Here is a 20407-nt window from a genome sequence, read left to right as displayed (position 1 = left end):
CTTCCCTCCCATCTAAAACCACACCATTTCTGTCTTTCCTTAGAAAACAGGCATCTAAGGAATTAAAATAAAATAAGATAAGATAAAAATAAAGACAAATAAACTGGATTAGAAAAGAAAGAGAGTCAAAGAAAAGGTAAGAGGAGCGCATAGATACACAGACACACATCCATAAAACACAAAACTAGAGGCCTTCAAGTATACACAAGAACCTATAAGGCTAAAAATAATTTTTAAAAGCTTATAAGCCCTGACAATATTATGAGACAAAGAACCTCCAAAGATGTCACTGTGTTAGCTATCTACTGATGGGCATAGGGCCTACCCTTAGAGTGGTTTGTATCTCCAGTGACATTCCATTAGAGAGAACTAATTTTTTAATTTGAGGGTGTTTATCAATTGAAGATAACTTCTGGATTAGGAATGAGGGCATGTGTCCAGTTCCCCTCTCAGCGCTGAAACCTCACGTAGCTTAGACTCATATAAGCTCTGTGCATACTACCACAGTCTCTGTGAGTTCATATATGTGTCAACATGCTATACTTAGAGGGTTGGGTTTCCTTGATGTCTTTCATCCCCTCTGACTTTTACAATCTCTTCACTTGCACTTCTACAGGGTTCCCTGAGCCCCGAGGAGAGGAATTTGATGGTGACATACTCTTTTGGACGGAGCCTTCTAAGGACTCTCACAACCTCTGTACATTGTCCAGCTGTAGGTTTCTATATTTGTTCCCATATGCTGCAGGAAGAAGCAACTCTGATGATGACTGAGCAAGACACTGACCTAATTATAACAGAATGGCATTAGGAATCATTTTTTGGCTACATTCCTTTAGCGGAACAGTAGTATTTGTTTTTTTCTCACTAGGTTCCTGGTCTATCTGGTCTCAGGTTCTTGGTCACCCAAGCAGTGTCAGGGATGGTTTCCATCTAATGGAGTGAGCTTTAAAACCAATAAGATATTGTGCCACTATTGCACTAGGGTATCTTGCAGGAAGATCTTGCATTGTAGATCCTTAAGTTTGTAGCTAGGTCAATATTTACCATTTTCCTTTGGTAGTGTACAAATTACATCCCAGTACCATGAACACTAGTCCATGTGAGTGAAGGTTCTATGTAGGAACCAGCTTGATTAAAAAGAGTTACATAGGTGTTGTCCTCGGCAATAGGGCCTTGCTGTAAATGTTTAGAGAGCAACTGATAGCCTTTATAAGAACCTGGGGTTTTGCAGGGATGGGAGAAGAGGACCCCTTTTCCTAAAGTTCCTGGGTCATCTTGGAGCTTGGGCCTATAGACAATCTCACTCCTCTCATCCATATTCTAGTCCTTGCCACATGCCTGGAGATTGCACAATTCATGTCACATGAAAGTCTTCCAGAGCACATGGTTATTCTTCAAGGGCACATCTCTCTACATGTTTATTAATGAGATCAACCTTAATCAGGATTTAGGATTTGGAATCTCTGGGTCTGCTACTGCTTTACGTTTTTTGTTTGTTTGTTTGTTTTGTTTTGTACTATCCCTTTCAATGATTTTTTTTCATAAAGGCTCTGTTATGTGTGATCAAAGGCATTGTTCCTTTCTACTAAAAAGGAAACTGAGTCATGAAACCAGATGCTCCCAGTTTTATGTCAAGTAACCTGCCCCTGAAAGCAATGTAAGGAAAAGCTAAAAATACTTCAAAATATACATTCAGTTCTAACAACACAACTCCCAGAATGTTTTCTGCTGCAATGCCAACATCTCATGTTAATGCTATCTAGGATTTTGGTGCCAGGAGTGGAAAGGGGATTACAGGCTAAGTTAAGATTCAGGGAGATAACACTGAGCTTGTTGGGAGGGTTGAAAGGTGGGCTCAGACATGCTTTGTCTACCATCTTCTGGGTAATATATAATGAAGTAATACTGGTTAAGGTTGTGTAACTTCGGACTTTTAGGGATTACTCTAAGGAAATAACCCTAGAAACATGAATCTGTTTGCAGGAAGGAATCTGTCACTTGATACAGTTGTTTCTCCACTAATTCTACTTTTAGCAACTAGAGTTTATGTCCTCACTTGCTTATCAAAAACAAAGTAAAAAAAATCTAAAGATTGCTGAGTGTTGGTGGCACAAGCCTTTAGTTCCAGCACTCAGGAGGCAGAAGCAGGCAGATCTCTGTGAGTTTGAGGCCAGCCTAGTCTACGGAGCTAGTTCCAGGACAGTCTCCAAAGCAATACAGAGAAACCCTGTCTCTAATAACAAACAAACAAATAAAATCCAAAGATTATAGGTGTGGATAAATTCTGTATTTCTAGAAATGGTCACTGTTGATAGTTTTAATGAACATAAAAGTCAGCTCAACTAAAAGTCCACATTGTCAGAAGAGACCAACCATAGGACAAGATGTGTGTGGTCATAGAGGGCTTCCTGACCAGGGCTAGTGTTAGGAGTAGTTTTTCCCCGCCGCTGGTCCCACCACCATGCCTGCCCCAAATAACACACACAGAGATGCTGTATTTGATATAATGCTGTTGGCCAGGTACTAGTTTCTTATCGGCCAGCTCTGTCTTAAATATTAACCCATTTCTATTAATCTAAGTATTTCCACATAGCCTCATCTTACTGGAGAGAAGGGCCAGTGTTCTGCTCTCTCCAGTCTCTCCATGTTGACTCTCCTTACTACTTTCTCTCTCCTCCTAGTCTCTTAGTCCCGACTATCTTGCTTTGCTATTGGCCAACAGTGCTTTATTCATTAACCAATATGAGAAACATATTTACAGAATGACATCTTCCATCACCTCCTCTTTTCTATCTAAAATAAAAAGGGTTTTAACCTTAACATAGAAAAATATATAACAAAACAGTTATCATATAAGAACTATAGTTAACAATATTTAGTCCATTAACCTTTAGTAAGACTTAAAGAAGATATTCTATCATCTATCCTATTTTTGTGAGTCTAAAGTCTTATATGTAACTTATCTTTAACCTAACTAAGGAAAACTATAACCATAACTATCTGTCTTCAGCTCCATCAAAGACCACAGAAGGATAATATATAAACTCTAGAAATGACAGAGACAACTCACTGCCTGGTCAGTCACCTGAAGTTCTTCTGTAATGTTCCATCTTCAGCTATAGGCCATAGTGTGTCTAGCACACTCCTCAGCAAAGGAAGAAATTAAACTGTCCACCTGTATTTTAATGTTAGGAGTAGGTTGTTTCCCCCTGCCGGTCTGATCCCACTGCCATGCCAGCCCCAAATAACACACAGAGACTCTGTATTAGATAGAATTCTGTTGGTCAGTTACTAGTTTCTTATCTGCTAGCTCTGTATTAATTATTAATCCATTTCTATTAATCTAAGTATTTCCACGTGGTCTCATCTTACCGGAGAGAAGGGCCAGTGTTCTACTCTCTCCAGTCTCTCCATGTTGACGCTCCTTATTACTTCCTCTCTCCTTCTAGTCTCCTAGCCCCACCTATCTTGCTTTGCTATTGGCCAACAGTGCTTTATTCATTAACCAATAAGAGAAACATATTACAGAATGACATCTCCCATCAGGCTAGGGTATCCCCAGTGGGGACATGTACAAACAAGAACACCTGAATGGAGACTCAAGTTTCTAGACGTAACTATAACAAAATACTGGTGACAGGAGATATATGCTGTTGCTTTTGACAGCTGACTTCATTCCATGGTTCAGCCTCAGGCTCTCATAACGACAGCCCCAAAATATAAGGTGAAGAAATTTGATGCAGGTCAACGAACTAGCCATACTTCCAAACAAAACCTATGTAATACACTAAACTGTATTTTAAATCAGATTATTCAATAGTTTTTGTAGAGATGGTTAAGTGAAATAGAGAAGTAATCTGTTAAAAAGAGTCATCAAATGGCAACAAAATTCAAAAGCTGATCTTATGTTGTGATTTTAAGTTAGTATTGTATCTAGAATCCTTTTCCTACTAAGTTATCACAGTCCTTTTTTTCCTTAAAATCATTACTTCTATTGTTTCACTCTAAATTCTTGCGTTATTGATAAGCATTTTTAGTATCATGTGCCCCTCATCTTTTTTCCTATTGATGAAGAAATGAAAGGAAAAAAAACTAAACTAAGAATTATACTTTTATGTTCTCTTTCTTTATATAATATAGAGTTCTTTAGACAGGATTCTGGCATGTATCACAAAACATCTTATTCAAACGATTTTCAACAGGAAAAAGTAATTTATTAATTGTAATAGTAGTAGTAGTCGTAGTAGTAGTAAAGGAGCTCACACAGCTTGAATCATTGCTCAATAAGCCACTTTTCATTCTTCATTCCTCAGCACTGCACTGGTAATGTTGGTTCCAGATCTGCCCTCTGAGGGGATAAAACAATACCCACAGAAATTCTCCCTTATCTCCTCAAATCTTCAAGTCCCAATAGGAGGGATTCTGAGAGCAGACACAAGCTTTGGGAATAATCTCATTGAGCATATTGGTTCTTTCTGCATCGCAAGCTGACCGTTGAAGTAGTCCTTGCGATGAGGAGCTTGCTGACTTGGGGGATCTATGCCCATACTGGGGTTATCCCTGCCCATGCCAGGTAGAATAGGGGAAGAGAAGGCATGAAGGAATTTGAGACAGCATAAGTACCAGAAGTTTGGGTGGTACAATCAACAAACACCCACCTCTGTAGAGTCCCAACCATCTCTTCATCAATGGCAACTCTCAGAAGAAGTAAAATGAGTATAGGTAATAACCTACAGAAACTCCCAGAAGAAAGCATCATGACTAGAATTGGTGAGCAGGGCCTGAGTTGTGCTCCAGAACCTCCCCGAAGGGAAGTGGAATCTTTCTCATTGAACAGGAATTACACTGGCTTCAAAATAAACCAGAGCCCCACAGGGAAGTTCTCAGCCCCAAATGAAGAGTTGTTTTTAGGCCAGTGTGTGTGGAACCTGGACATAATGAGTCATCACTGAAGAATGCACAGTGACCTCAGTGGGCAAGTAAGATGAACATTCAGGCTGTCCTCTCACCAAACAGCAGGCAGAAGTGAATTTATTCCAAAATAGAAAAACATCAAGATATATTCCAGGAGGGAAAAGATCTATCTAGAACATCAGAGGAGACATTTAACTCAGGGCTCCTGGTTCTGAGGCTGGTGGCAGGAAATCACAGTCCTCAAAGGCAATCTGTTTTTTCCACAAATGGCAAGTAGGATAGGAAAATCTTCCATGAACAGAGATGACCTTGACAGTTGCCAATTCAACCAATTTTAATTATTTGAAATGTCTTTCAGCCCCCTTTGAAATAATACAGAGGCTATGATTTCTGAGGTAGAGATACTTCCGTGGCACCCACTGCATACCTGCGGCGCGCGCACATGTGCGCACACACGCACACACACACACACAGAGAGAGAGAGAGAGAGAGAGAGAGAGAGAGAGAGAGAATCCCCTGTCACGTACTAAGAGTGAGAACAAAACAGCTTGTTTGAGATAATGACCTCTAAGCAGAGTGAGATGACTGCTTACAGGACCAATATTTAAAGGTAAAGGCAGGAACATATGGTAGGAAGAAAGAGAACCAGCAGCAATTGTGGATTTTAAGACAGGAAATTAGTCATGGGTGAAAAATGAAAAATGTGCATTTTCCCCTCACTGAGCATATAGTATGAAGGAAAACACAAGACAATGCAATTTACTATAATCTAATCTAAAGTGATGACCCTAGGCAAGCCAGCTGGTCCCCCGACTGCTTCAGCTGTATAAAATTAGAATCAAACATCCTTCTAAGGAAGAACCACTACATTCTCTATCACAGACAAATTGAGTTATGATCTTTGTCACCCATATTACTTATGTGATTCTGGTCAGATTTGAGACTCATTTTCAAGATGTTTGTTTTTCTAATCATCCCTCTATATTTAGTAATAAATACTTGAGTGTGAGACTTTGGCTTGTATTTGAATTAAGAGAGAAATATGGAGAGGAAATGAAGTAAAAATAACACTAAGGAAAGAAACAGTGAGAACTCTGACACTTGTTTTATAACCACAGAAATGTCGGCACTTAAATTTATCAGACGACTCTCAGGAGGATCCAATAAAAATACTTGCAGATAAATTTGTACCCTAGGATAGCATTAACAGAAACGTAAGTTCTAGATGCTGTGTCCCAATAAGCAAAGTCCTTGGGCATACTCTCTGGGGCCTCCTACCAGAGATGGAAGAGTGTATTCATACCGCTTGCCATGAAATACAGGCCTTCCTCTACCCACGGATGGTTTCTCAGCTATTATGATTTGAATATAAAATGTCCCTGAAGGTTCATGTGGTGAAGTCTGGGTGGCCAACTGATGGGCTTTTGAAATAACTCAAAGCTTCATTAATGGGCTCGATGGTAAGTTCATAGCTCAATTAAGATATCTGAAATATTCAGTTTATAGCATTTTTCTTAAAAAAGAATGGGTTTTTAGATGAATGAAGTCTACCATGCTCTTATTGCCAAACTGCTCAGTTAATTATACACAAAAGCAAAGTAGTGTAGTTGTCTCCCTAACTAGACCAATTCACTACAAATCCCAGGCTTGCTACTGATCATTAATAACTATATGGACTTGGGTAACATGCTTATATTTGCGGCCTGCATTTCCTTATGGAGGAGGATAGAAACAGAAACAAAACTAAAATTGCCTGAAGTTAAACTGTTAAAATATCATCTACCAAAAATTTTATATATATATATATATATGTATACATATATACATATATATATAATTACAGTTATATATATGTGTGTGTGTATATATAACAAACAAAACATATTTGTGTATGTACACAAAAACATATATTTGTGTATGTACATACAATCATATATGTAACAAATATAATCAAAGAAAAATGAGGCTTTCAGCTTGAGAAAGAGGCATAGGAGGGGTTCAAGGGAGAGTAATTAGGAGGGGCTGGAGGGAGGAAATGTATGGGGAAGTGATATAATTCTATTTAAATTAAAAACATTTAAAAATGGCCCTTAACAGTAACACAAGAAGCATTAATGATACTAACCAATGAATTATTAAGTTATTGGGTTTACTAACAAAAATGTTTAATTATATTCTTAAAAGGGTAAATTCAGGTTTGAAAAGATGTGGAACAAATAACAAGGTTGAGAATGTCAGTGAAGCTCTAAGGCAGAAGATCAGGGTGAATCTTTATCATCCAGTATGATTTCCAGGACAACTAAACTCCACACAGCACAGACTCCCCAGTGTGAGCATCCAGAAATGCAAGAAGGGCAAGGCACCTGGGACAAGCCTTTCAGCAGGTTTGTGTTTCAGAAATGAGTACTGTGTCTATCTCTTTAACTTCTTTAACTCTTTAACATTGTGTTAAAAATGGACTACAAGAGGTTAGCAAGGTGTTCATTACATCCTAGCCAAGCGTTATCATTCAATAAGTACATACTTAGGTCCTTACATGTTAGACCCTGTGGAGGACACTAACCTACGAGGCAGTCCCCATGTCCATCAAGAGCTCACAGTATGGAAGAGTGGAGATACAATGGTGCTAAACACATTCACCTTTCTTCCTCCCTTAGGTCGATGTACTGATCCCCCCGTTTTCTCCCAAGGCCTGCATGGAACAGGCTCGGGAGACAGAGGTACTCTGGTGAGGACGATGAAGATGTTTCTACATAAGTACTCCTTTTATTTCCTTGCCCCATTAAGCACTGGATGGGTCCTTCTCTGGAAAACACACTTCCATGGCAAGGAATAAGTATCTCAGGGTTACTGAACACCCAAGTCATTGGAAGGCCATGTGTTCATGGAAGGCAGGTGAAGTCTTTGAGGTAGGTGTCTAACCTACCTCTCCAGCCTGGAGTCCACTCACCCTTCTCCAAACACTGCAATTTTCTTTCATTCAGGCTGTGTCCCCCTGACCTTGTCTTACTTTTCTCAATCTTTTGTCTTTAAAGGTTCATCTCAAATGCTCTTCCTGCATCAGGCATTTCCAAATCCAATATACAAAGTTCCTCATTCTGGAGTGCTCACAGCTGTCTGTGTTAACTTCAAGAATCTATCATGCTCTGACTTATGACAATATGGGTACTTATTCTCTGTCTTTAGTAAACAAAACAGCTTCAGAATAGGTCTGTGTTGGACTTGTCTTCCCTTGGTGCACAAAGCAAAGCCCAGACTAGTCCATATTGCCAATGTAATCAAATGTTCATTGAACACAAACTGAGTGCCAGATACTGGACTAGGAATTCAACAGTAACTGTAAATTGCTTCTTTGTGACCATGGATTTATATTCTAGTGACCAAATAGTCAATGACTAATAGATGTCGGGTAAATTAATAAAAGGCGTCAAGAACCCCTATTCTTACTTCTGTTGTCTCTTTTAAATGTAATCTCAGCAGTAACAGAAGGCTTCCTAGTTTATACAAATAAAGGCTAAAAAATGAAGACCAATATGTAAGAAAAGAGATACTTCACACTTACAGCACTGCAGTCTGTGGTTAAGGAACATGTTTACACCTGATGCTTTGACATTTATGAGCCCCCAAAGGCAAGAAATGTCCTCTCCCCAATGTCTTGTAAAATGGAAAGACTTTGTTTAAACAAATGATTCTCTCTTCATAACGAAGATAATAGTAGTAATAAAAAGGTTGCCTTTGCTGGACATTTTCCCACCTAAGGAAAATACTGAGAAATGGAGCATTATAGACTAGCATCTGACAACAACCAGATTAGTTTTAATAATGAGGAGCAGTAGGTAGGCTTTCTCCTCAGTGTGAATTCTTCTAAGGTGGATCCCAACTAATGACCAGTGCTCGCCCGGTTTGCATCTTTACATCCTTGTGGGTTATTTTACACTATTGTGCAGCTTTGACTCTGAACCTGAGCCTCCTATATCTCAATCCTTCTGAGCTACAGATTTCTACTTCCAGCTGATGCTGACCTTGCCACCAGGCAAAGCACAGGACCTCCCAAATGGGACATGTTGTTTCCTCCCACTTCGCTCACTCTACTCTCTCTCTCTCAACAGACCTTTTTATCACACTCAAAAAAAAATCCTCTCTGTGGCCAGGGACATTCACCAATTTCTATTAGCGCTCTCAACTCATTATTTTGCAGCTGTGAGTTAACTGACTAAAATTGTGGTCCCTTACTTAAAGCAGCCATTCCCACCCAACTACACAGTGAAATCACTTGGGAAACTTTAAAGCTAGTGATGCATGAATCCCACTCCACATCTCAGTTCTGCCCCTGAATCTAATTTAATTGTTCTGGGGAAGGCAGAACAGTAGGATGTTCTTTTTAATATCCACATGTGATTAGTATAAGTGATGCCTTATGGGGGCATACTGGTAATTTTTGCCTGATTGTCTTTGAGTGTTAAATAAGTCAGGTGCTTAATAAGTATCAGTCGAATAAATGAACAGTTATAGCACTCAAACTGATTGGTAGTAAACATTTATGGATAGGAAGTTGGATTAATGTTGTCAAGAGAGAGAAAGGTAAAGACTATTTAAAGGAAGGATCTGCTCAAGTTGGAGTGGAGATGGAATACTCCTCAGAGAACCTAGGTTTCTACTGTGCAGGAATCTGTTCTCAGCCACAGGAGGCCACCAGCAGTGCTATCAGAAGACACAAGACCAGAGTCAGGCTTGACAAGCCAATTGTGGCCATGGCCTCTGTCCACATCATTATACAAAGTGACCTTATCCTGAACATAAACATTGTTAGACTTGAGTCTGAACTCATGGGATGTCTGTAGGTAAAGTTTTGGCCCCTCCTTGTCCAAGATGATATCTACATACATAAAATTAAGTTGTGCTTTTACGAAACAATAATTTATGGTTTGGATTCCTTTATTCTTACTTCCAAATTTGTCAAGCACCCTACGATTTGCTGACCAACTTTGCACTTGGGAAATACTCTCTTTCCCCCAAATAAGCCTGTTTTTCTAGCACTGAACTAGGCATGAGCAGTCTAATACTTGCAGGTGCATGTTTTATAAGCAGGGCATGGGCGTGGTTAACCACATTTCATTCTGGACTGGGGAAGGGTGGGATACCTTGCCTATAGCCCTGGCCTGCCGAGAATGCCCTTTTCCATTGTTTCTCTTCCTGTCCCCTGTTCTCCAGGGAGCTAATTATGGAAGAGTGTCTGTGATGATTGCATGTTAGGTGTGAACTATATAGTCGGTGATAATTGTGAGGTATTGAAGTAGTCATTTGAGTTTGATTGACAAAATGCTTGCACCTCTGTGCAAAACCCAGAATTTCTTACTCCCTGGCATTAAACACTCAACATAAGCAAGTACTGTATTTCTGAGTAAAAAATGGACAGTACACATAATACAAAGTTCTGTCTTTCTGAGGAAAAGGTGGGGGAGCATCTCTACATGAAGTTGTACCTAAGGCAGGTTATTTAGACAGGAAAGTCATGGGGTGGGAGGCAGCTCACACAATTAAGAGTGACCATGTGTTTCCAACCAATCAGTCACTAAATTCATTAAGCCAGCTGTGATTCCACTTGAGCCTAGAAGGAAAGACAGACAAGTACTCACCTCTCCAAAGAAAACACAGGGCAACCACTGGTCCTCTTCTGAACATAAATATAAGAAATATTAAAGCCCATTTCTAGATATTATCACACATTCATCATTAAAATTTTAGAACGGCTAAGGAGATAGCTTGGTCGATAAATAGCTTGCCTCACAAGCAAGAGAACTGGAGTTCAATCCATACAATGTGTGATGAAATGCACTTATAATCCCAGGTGGAGAGAAGTGGATCCTGAAGTTAGATAGCCAGCCAACCTAGCCTAGCCCTCCTTGTGAGCTCCCAGGCTACAGTGAAAGACCAGATATCAAAGTGGACACTCAAGGTAATCCTCTGGCTTTCATATATGCATGGGCATATATAGCTGCTTGCAGAATATATGCATATAACATATGCACATATTCATTAGATACTATTTAGACCCATAGCATCACGTTCAAGCATACAGAGATGTCACCTTAAAATGACTGATTCTCTATAACCTTCACAATAATTAGAAAAATTAGCCTTGCATCTTCCAGGCAGAGTCATTGTCTGTGATACGGCTTCATGATCAATGCCAACACAAAAAGGAAATAAAATGGTTTCTTGGGAACAGAGTTCTCTACACAGGTGGGTTTTGGCATAGCATGATACCTATAGGTAAAAATTACAAACTACTTAACAATTTCAACTTTGCCTAGTGATCTTGATTATCACTGAATTGTTATAATATGACCTTGTGGCTTCCTAACTTTAACTAAAAGTGAAAAAGGTAAAGTCTCCTGGGATTATATCCTGGATGACTGCTGAGTAAACCAGTTACTTTGACCATGGCCTAAGATGTTTGTTCACTCCCCTGTGCTACAAGTCAATATTTCTCATGTCAACATTTTGCTATAAAGAGAAAAGTCTTTCTTATTTGTGACTGGAAATTCTTATCACAATCTCATGGAGAAGAGGCTTTGTAGATCAAAAGGCCAACCTCTATACCTTCATTGATGGTCTATAGATGTTCTATAGAACAACCCTATATAACTACCAAACAGCCACTTACAACTAGTACCTCTTAGAGAATGAGGTGGGAGTGAGACAGGGTCCTAGTGGGTAGCACAGGCCAGTCTTGAACTCATGATCATGCTGCCTCTGCTTTCCAAGTGCTGGGATTACAAGCATGCACAGCCACAACCAGTACTAAATTAGTAACTCTTAAAATAAGCTCTTACTCTTGCCAAAAGGTGGGTAAAAAGTAGGAAATTATACACGCTAGGGCATGAATCAGACCATAATAATGGAACACTTTGGCAAGATGAAGTGGGAGGCCTAAGTCCAAAGTCCAAGTTTTCTACTAACTTGGCTCAGATCACCACAATCAACACCCTTATCTTTACGTTTCCTGTTTTCAAAAGTTCTTCTCTAAGTGGAAAACCTCTCACTCTTCATTTTGTGGTTCATCCTTTGACATCTGAGTAAAGGAGAAGCATCCTCAGAGCAGTGGTGGATACCTGTCCAGGAACTCATCCTCCAGGCTTGTAATCTAGGATTCAAAATTCAATAGCCTTTGCTAATTTTCAAGACCTCTTTGAAATTCACTCACATATTACTGGGAATGGTAGCACTCAATGCCTTCAATGAGTAATCTGGCAGTGCAAAGGATAAAGCTGTGGTCCAAAATACAAGACTTAGCATAACAGGAGGATCATCTAAGCAACATAACAAAGACAGAACCTCACTGTCCAGCCATTTTGGTATCAGATCACACATGCAATGTTTTCTTAATGAATTTATTTTTTGACATTTTTTGTGACTTTAATACATAAGTACTGTATTTATATCATGCCCATCCCACACTTGCACACACAGACTCTTTCTATTGCCTCTGATCTCTCACATTCATGACCTCTTCTTATCAGTGTGTGTGTGTGTGTGTGTTGGGTCCATACATTTTTTTTAAGTTTCCATTTTTAGAATTTAATTTAGAATTAGTAAATTCTAAATTCCTTGGGATCCCAAATTTATCAGCTAGAACAATGTCTCCATAAATGAAATATTCTATCTTAAGAAGAAAGCTCTCTAAGCTTTCAATACTGGCAGAGGCCACAAGTCAGTTCTTGCACATGCTAAGAGCTTCTCTTCTTGTTTCCATTCTGTAGACTCTAGGTTATTTGGAAGTACTTTGTAGGATTATTCTAGTAGTCCGATGGTGATGATGACTTGTCCCAGTCACCTTTTTTTTTTTTTTTTCTTATCTTTTACTTTTTATTCATTTTTACATACCAATCACTGTTCCTCTTCCCTTCTCCCCTTCTGCTGCCCTCACAGCTACCCCCAACCCACTCCCATCTACTCCTCAGAAAGGGTAAGGCCTCTTATGGGGAGTCAACAAAGTCTGGCAACTTCAGTTGAGGCAGGACCAAGCCCCTCCCCGCTGCATCAAGGTTGAGCAAGGCATGCCACCATATGCAATGGGCTTCAAAAAACCAGATTATGCACCAGGGATGGATCCTTGTCCCACTTCCAGAGGTCTCACAAACAGACAAGGTTACAAAACTCTCACCCACATGCACCTAGTTCAGCCATCTTTCTAAAAGAGAGAGAGGGAGGCAGGAGGAAAGAAAGAAACTCCAGAAAATGCAGCTCCCCACCCAGTAACCTGATACCCAGATCAAAAGCTGATGTCATTTCTAAGCTGGTACAAGCTTTTGCAGCTCACTTTATAGAAGTGCCTCCTCTGTGTCAGAGAAATTAGAAAGAACAACTCCAAAAGAATGTTTCCGAGCAGAGGCAGAAACTAATGTGAGGGGTACCAAGACTTCTCCACACTCCCTTTGTAATTGATTTACTCTGCTGTGTCTGGAAGCCACTCACAAGTGTTGTCTCTGGCAGATTTCTACACCTGTTCTATGCAGAGAGATATTAAAATGCAAGCTAAAAATCCAGCCAAGGAAGGAATAGCCATCCAGCACTATGGTTGCCTTCATATTGAAGGAATGATTTCAGTTGACAAGGAGTCTATGTGAAGGTTATATTCCCAAATCCCCAAAAGCTGCCTGAAGCAATAATTCCTTTGTGGGAAAACTATAAGGTACCAAGAGATTTATTTAAAGAAATGTTGGTGGGAGCTTCTTGAACCTAGAATTTTTTTAATTGAATTTTTTTAATTTATTATTTTACATGTTGATCCCAGTTCCCTCTCCCTCCCTCCCTCCTTCCCTCCCTACCTCCCACTTACCCTCTCTCCCCCCTCACATGCTCCCTGACCACCCTCCCATCCCATCCCCCCACCCCAATTCCACATGTAGGGCAATGCCATTGAAGTGGGGTCATGTAGCTCTGTCAGGTCATTTGAAGTGGAGACTAGGACTTCTCTCCTGCCTCTAGGTTAAGGAAGTACCCCTACATATGGAATTGGGGTGGGGGGATAGGAGGGGAGGGTGGTTAGAGTGCATGTGAGAGGGCAGAGAGGATAAAAGGAAGGGAGAGAGGGAGACAGGGAGGGAGGGAGGGAGGGAGAGGGAACTGGGATCAACATGTAAAATAATAAATTAAATTAAAAAAAATGTTTTGACTCCAAAATTTAAGTTCAAGGACAAGTTACTGGGGAAAAGGATTTCTATTTTTGTTTCCACAGAAAATGAAAAGATGTGGATTCTTTTCAGACTAATGTGGTTTGATCAAGCCAGACCGCCTGAAACAGAGTACGAGGTGATCCTACATTCAAAACAGCTGGACAAAGCAGCCTTACAGACTACAGCCAGGATTTCTGAATCTTCTTCGAATCCCCCATGACAGTGCCCCTTACCAGCAGGAAGTAGTTTGGAAAGAACAACGCCCAAATTCCCAAATATTGTCTATAGTCTATAAATGTTTGTTTTCATTTAAATGGACTTTGTTATATAAAATAAATTTTAAAAAATTAAAAAAAAAAAAGCAAGTATCCATCCATGGGGGATGTGCCCGCAAGGTCCTTTTGTGCACCAGGGATACATCCTAGTTCCACTGTCTGAGGTCCCTTAGACTTCTCAGTCCTTCTGGCTAAGACACATATTCGGGGGGGGGGGCTGAGTCAGTCCCATGCTGGATTCCCAGCTATCAGTCTGGGGGCCCGTTAGATCCTCCTTATTCAGGTCAGCTGTCTCTGTGTGTGTTTCTGCAGCGTGGTCTTGTCCTCTCCCTCTGCATCTGGATTCTAGTTCTACTCAGTGTTTAGTTATGGGTATTTGCTTCTGTTTCCAACAGGTATTAGATGAGGGCTCCATGGATAAGTTAGTTATTGATCTCACTATCCAGGAAGGGCATTTATGGTAGCCTTTCCATGGTTGCTCAAATTGTTAGTTGTCAGCAGTCTTGAGAGAGAGAGAGAGAGAGAGAGAGAGAGAGAGAGAGAGAGAGAGAGAGAACATAAAAGAGGGAGCCATTATTGGTTTGAAGAGAAAACTGAACCTAAAGAAAGGTCTAGAGACCTACAAGAACCCAGAATTTTTTCAGTGTGTCATTTTGGGGTGGTCCCCAATAACAGCAATCTATCTACAACTTAGTGGAAGCTTTGACTTAGTTCTCCATCCTCATCTTTTTACCAAGTGTGATATAAGTTGAAGTCCATTGTTGTATTTCCAACTGTAAATACGCATCAGTATCTCTCCTTACCATCGACTCAAAACTCAGCCAAGGAGAAGCGGGCACAGAAATTATCCATCCAGCCTAAGAGACACCATCCCTCAATTTCTCAAGTTTTTTCATCAACTTTAACTTTAAAATGGTTTCCTCCTTCTCTTCCTTCTCCTTCTCCTTTTCCAATGATACAGCATTGAACATTTTACAAGGCCATTCTTTAAATAATTCCTTGTAGTTTTTGAAACTTTTATACATGTATACAAGGTATGTTATTTTGTCTTCATTTTTAAAGCAGGATCTCACTATGTAGACCAGGCTGGCCTGAAACTCATTGCGATTTGCCTGTCTCTGCCCCCTGAGTACTTGTATTAAAGGGGTTCCACCACCATACCAGCATGTACATTTCTTGATCATATCCAACCCCTATCCCCTCCCTCCAACTCTCTGTCTCCCAACACACCTGCTTCCCAGCTACCTATAAAATGCAACCTTTCTTCTAAGATGAGGAAAAAAAACAAGTCCTTCACACAAAGGAAGGCCAATGAGAAACTCTGGCCTTTGTCTCTTAAATGAATAGTGGAGAAGAACTAAAAACAGTAAGAATTAGAGCGTCTGCTCTTTGGAATGACTTGATTCCAACACAGAATGGACCCCAGAGATAAGTTTTCTGTTTTTATTATTATATTATTATTATCTTATTTTATATGTTGATCCCAGTTCCCTCTCCCTCCTCTTACCCTCTCTTCCCCCTCACATGCACCCTGACCACACTCCCCTCCCATCCCCCCCCACCTCAATTCCACATGTAGGGCAATGCCATCCACGTGGGGTCATGTAAAACTGTCAAGTCATTTGAAGTAGGGACTAGGTCTTCTCTCATGTCTCTAGGTTAAGGAAGTATCCATCCATGGGGGATGTGTCCGCAAGGTCCTTTGTACACCAGGGATACATCCTGGTTCCACTGTCTGAGGTCCCTTAGACTGCTCAGTCCTTCTGGCTGAGACACATATTCAGGGGGTCTGAGTCAGTCCCATGCTGGATTCCCAGCTATCAGTCTGGGGACCGATTAGCTCCTCCTTGTTTCTGCAACCTGGTCTTGTCCTCTCCTTCTACATCTGGATTCTAGTTCGACTCAGTGTTTAGTTATGGGTGTTTGCTTCTGTTTCCAACAAGTACTAGATGAGGGCTCCATGATGGTAGATAAGTTAGTTGTTGATCTCACTATCTGGGAAGGGCATTTATGGTAGCCTTTCCACGGTTGCTCACATTGTTAGTTGGTGGCAGTCTTGTAGGTCTCTAGACCTTTCTTTAGGTTCAGTTTTCTCTTCAAGCCAATAATGGCTCCCTCTTTTATGTTCGTCCTCTCTCTTTCTCTGTCTCTGTCTCTCTCTCCTGTCTTCTATTCCTACCCTGACTCAATCTTCCTAGTCGCACGTGCTTTCCTCTCCTCCCTTTCCTTTTCTCCTACTTCTCTCTCCATTCACTGCCCTCCCTTCCCATGTGCTCTGGGGGACTTGTCCCTTCCCCCTTCTGTGAGGGACTTTATATAAACCTCTTAGAATACACCTTGTATCCTAGTTCCTCTGGTGGTGTGAATTATAGGCTGGTGATCCTTTGCTCTAGGTTTAAAATCCATATATGAGCAAGTACATACCATGTTCCTCTTTTTATGACTGGTTTTTTTCAAGTTCCATCCACTTGCCTGCGAATTTCAAGATTCCATTATTTTTTTCTACAGAGTATTCCATCGTGTAGATGTGCCACATCTTTATCCATTCTTCAGTTCTTGCTATTACATAGTTAAGCACATGCCTTTCTTGCATGGATGTGGATCATTTAGGTATATGCCTAAGTGGGGGCTTGCGGGATCCTGTGGTAAACTAATTCACATTTTCCTGAGGAACCTCCAAAATGGCTGTACAAGTTTGCACTACCACCAGCAGTGGAAAACCATATGATCATCTCCCTAGATGCTGAAAAAGCCTTCGACAAAATTCAGCACCCTTATATTGAACTCGAGCTGGAAGAGGCGAGTCTGGTCTCAAAATGGAGGGCCATGATCCAAAGGAACCAGAACAGTTGAGGAAGCTGTTTATTGGTCTGAGTTTTGAAACCACAGATGATAGCTTAAGAGAACATTTTGAGAAATGGGGCACATTTACAGACTGTGTGGTAATGAGAAACCCCCAAACAAAACATTCCAGGGGCTTTGGTTTTGTGACCTACTCTTGTGTTGAAGAGGTGGATGCTGCAATGTGTGCTAGACCACACAAGGTTGATGGGCGTGTAGTGGAACCAAAGAGAGCTGTTTCTAGAGAGGATTCTGTAAAGCCTGGTGCCCATTTAACAGTAAAGAAAATTTTTGTTGGTGATATTAAAGAAGATACAGAAGAATATAATCTGAGAGACTATTTTTAAAAGTATGGCAAGATTGATACCATAGAAGTGATGGAAGACAGGCAGAGTGGAAAAAAGAGAGGATTTGCTTTTGTAACTTTTGATGATCATGACACTGTTGATAAAATTGTTGTTCAGAAATACCACACTATTGATGGGCATAATTGTGAAGTGAAAAAGGTCCTTTCTAAACAAGAGATTCAGTCTGCTGGATCACAGAGAGGTCATGGAGGTGGATCTGGCAACTTTATGGGTCATGGAGGAAACTTTGGAGGTGGTGGAAGTAATTTTGGTCATGGTGGAAACTTTGGTGGAAGAGGAGGCTATGGTGGTGGAGGTTGTGGCAGCAGAGGTAGTTTTGGAGGTGGTGATGTTGGATATAATGGATTTGGAGGTGATGGTGGCAACTATGGTGGTGGTCCTGGTTACAGTAGTAGAGGAGGCTTTGGTGGTGGTGGACCAGGATATGGAAACTAGGGTGGTGGATATGGTGGTGGAGGAGGATATGATGGTAACAATGAAGGAGGAAATTTTGGTGGAGGTAACTATGATGGTGGAAACTATAATGACTTTGGAAATTATAGTAGACAACAGCAATCAAATTATGGACCCATGAAAGGGGTCAGTTTTGGTGGAAGAAGCTCAGGCAGTCCCTATGGTGGTGGCTATGGATCTGGTGGTAGAAGAGGTGGATATGGTAGCAGACGGTTTTTAAAAAAAAAATACAGCAGAAAAGGGCTACAGTTCTTAGCAGGAGAGAGAGTGAGGAGTTGTCAGGAAAGCTGCAGGTTACTTTGAGACACTCGTCCTAAATGCATTAGAGGAACTGTAAAAATCTGCCACAGGAGGAACGATGATCCATAGTCGAAAAGTTACTGCAGCTTAAACAGGAAACCCTTGTTGTTCAGGACTGTCATAGCCACAGTTTGCAAAAAGTGCAGCTATTGATTAATGCAATGTAGTGTCAATTAGATGTACATTCCTGAGGCCTTTTATCTGTTGTAGCTTTGTCTTTTTTTTTTTTTTTTTTTTTTCATTACATCAGATATATTGCCCTGTAAATTGTGGTAGTGGTACCAGGAATAAAAAATTAAGGAATTTTTAACTTTTCAAAAAAAAATTCAACACCCTTTCATAATAAAGGCCTTGGAGAGATCAGGGATAAGAGGAACATAACTAAACATAATAAAAGCAGTATACAGCAAACCAACAGCCAACATGAAACTGAATGGAGAGAAGCTTAAGGCGATTCCTCTAAAATCAGGAACAAGACAAGGCTGCCCTCTATCTCCATCTCTTCAATATCGTACTAGAAGTTCTAGCTAATGCTATAAGACAACAAAAGGAGATCAAGGGGATCCAAATTGGAAAGGAAGAAGTCAAACTGTCTCTATTTGCAGATGATATGATAGTTTACATAAGCGACCCAATAAACTCTACCTGGGAATTCTTACAGCTGATAAACACCTTCAGCAAACTAGCAGGATACAAGATAAACTCAGAAAAAATCAGTAGCCCTACTTTACTCAGATAATGATGAGGCTGAGAAAGAAATCAGAGAAACATCACCCTTTACAATAACCACAAACAACATAAAGTATCTTGGGGTAACACTTACCAAACAAGAGAAAGACCTATATAATAAGAACTTTGTGGCTCTAAAGAAAGAAATTAAAGAAAATACCAGAAAATGGAAATATCTCCCATGTTCTTGGATAGGTAGGATAAATATAGTAAAAAATGGCAATCTTTCCAAAAGCAATCTACAGATTCAATGCAATCCCCATTAAAATCCCACCACAATTCTTCACTGACCTTGAAACGATAATAATCAACTTTATATGGAAAAACAAAAGACCCAGGATAGCCAAAACAACCCTGTACAATAAAAGAACTTCAGAAAACATCACTATCCCTGACTTTAAGCTCTACTACAGAGCTATAGTTCTGAAAACAGTCTGGTATTGGCTCAAAAATAGACAGGTAGACCAATGGAATCGAATTGAAAATCCTGATATTAACCAACACACCTATGAACACCTGATTTTCGACAAATCAGCTAAAAGAATACAATGGAGGGAGGAGAGCATCTTCAACAAATGGTGCTGGCACAATTGGATGATGGTGTGTAGAAGACTGCAGATAGACCCATGTCTATCATCATGCACAAAACTCAAGTCCAAATGGATCAAAGACCTCAACATAAATCCAGCCACACTGAACCTCTTAGAAGAGAAAGTGGGAGGTACCCTTGAACAAATAGGTATAGGAGACTGCTTCCTGAACATAACTCCAGGAGCACAGACACTGGGATCAACAATTAATAAATGAGACCTCCTTGAACTTATAAGCTTCTGTAAGGCAAAGGACACCGTGGACAAGACCAAATGGCAGCCCACAGACTGGGAAAAGATTTTCACCAATCCTATATCCAACAAAGGGCTGATCTCCAAAATATACAAAGAACTCAAGAAACTAGTCAACGAAACACCAAATAACCCTATTAAAAAATGGGGTACAGACTGAAGAAAGAATTCTCAATAGAGGAAATCAAAAAGGCTGAAAGACACTTAAGAAAGTGCTCAAGATCCTTAGCTATCAGGGAAATGCAAATCAAAACAACTTTGAGATACCATCTTACCCCTGCCAGAATGGCTAAAATCACAGATAAGTTTAAGATGGTTTTTGTTAAAAAGAAGCTTAGAGCAGAAAACAGGTCCAGGGGACATAAATGCAACATGCTCATTATTTTGCCTTTGATATGGTAGATATGAAACTGTGATAGCAAAATCTGATAAGAATGTTGACAGAATATAGAAGAAATAAAGGAATGAATGAGCAAACAGTAAATAAAAATTGAAAACACTGGGGA

At 40.2% G+C, this 20407-nt stretch overlaps 1 pseudogene; it reads left to right on the top strand.

Annotated features, from left to right (window-relative positions):
* The first annotated feature begins 17168 nt into the window (after window positions 1–17168).
* Window positions 17169–18559, top strand: LOC127213453 (heterogeneous nuclear ribonucleoprotein A3-like; annotated as a pseudogene).
* The last annotated feature ends 1848 nt before the right edge of the window (window positions 18560–20407 follow it).

The sequence above is a fragment of the Phodopus roborovskii genome, unplaced genomic scaffold (genome assembly GCF_943737965.1).
Source record: "Phodopus roborovskii unplaced genomic scaffold, PHOROB, whole genome shotgun sequence".
In the NCBI taxonomy this organism is placed as follows: domain Eukaryota; kingdom Metazoa; phylum Chordata; class Mammalia; order Rodentia; family Cricetidae; genus Phodopus; species Phodopus roborovskii.
The sequence above is the reverse complement of the archived record's forward strand: the minus strand, read 5'-3'. Positions and strand labels throughout refer to the sequence as shown.